The sequence below is a fragment of the Schistosoma mansoni genome, chromosome 5 (genome assembly GCF_000237925.1).
Source record: "Schistosoma mansoni strain Puerto Rico chromosome 5, complete genome".
Classification (NCBI taxonomy): domain Eukaryota; kingdom Metazoa; phylum Platyhelminthes; class Trematoda; order Strigeidida; family Schistosomatidae; genus Schistosoma; species Schistosoma mansoni.
The window spans coordinates 7,394,977-7,395,866 of record NC_031499.1 but is presented as its reverse complement, the minus strand read 5'-3'; positions in this window follow the sequence as shown (position 1 = coordinate 7,395,866).

The window sequence follows — 890 nt, the reverse complement described above, 5'->3', positions numbered from 1 at the left end:
CGGGTATTTCCGAGCTGTAAGACAAATGAAAAAGAGGCGGCAGAAACTGATGGGGAAACAACAATTAATAAAACATACTGGGGACGTTGGTTAAATTTTAAGCGATCAACCATAGAAAGAATAGAAAAAACATGACATTTTAAAGTTCTACCAAGTCGCGTTGAAATAGATAACTTTGACAAGTGATTGAGTTCCTCAGATGAGAAACGTTAAGTTCGCCGCAAGAGTAGTGATGTCACAGTGACAGTATGATAAGTGTATTATCAACCGATGCCGATGTTTGTACTGCCTTCGATTTAGAGTAGAAAGTCAGTAAGTGTCCTTGACAACTGTTATTAAGTGTCGACTTTTAGTTTCACTTATATTTAACAGACTCACTGTAAATACAGAAGTATAACCGTGAAGATAAGTCGTGATTTCGTTGTGCGAAGCCATTGATCAGTTTGAAAAGCCTATGAGTTCTGTTACAATCGGCAAGAGTGAAAGAGCGAAGGTGACACGATCAAATAGCTAGAAGATGATAAACGGTGAGTACTGCATGTTTGTTCGATAAATGAACTGAACAATATCGGAAAGAACATAAGAAACTAAGAGTGTCACTCTGGACTCGTGTTAATGATATCAGTGAAAATGCTGTCAGTGTTGGGATAGAAACGACAATATCGTTACCAGTTTGCAGGAGATTCGCTCGACTGCGTTAATTGATGATTCGCGCGAATGATAGTGTCTTCAAACCACCAATTAAACTGGACAGGTTTTAGATCGTCAAGTAGTTGAACAGCCGACTGATGTGCCAAAATCATCTGTTAGATAACACCCATGTGGACACGATACTTCATAAGATAAAATACGACGTCGAATTTGAATAACTACAATAGTTCAGATGTGTT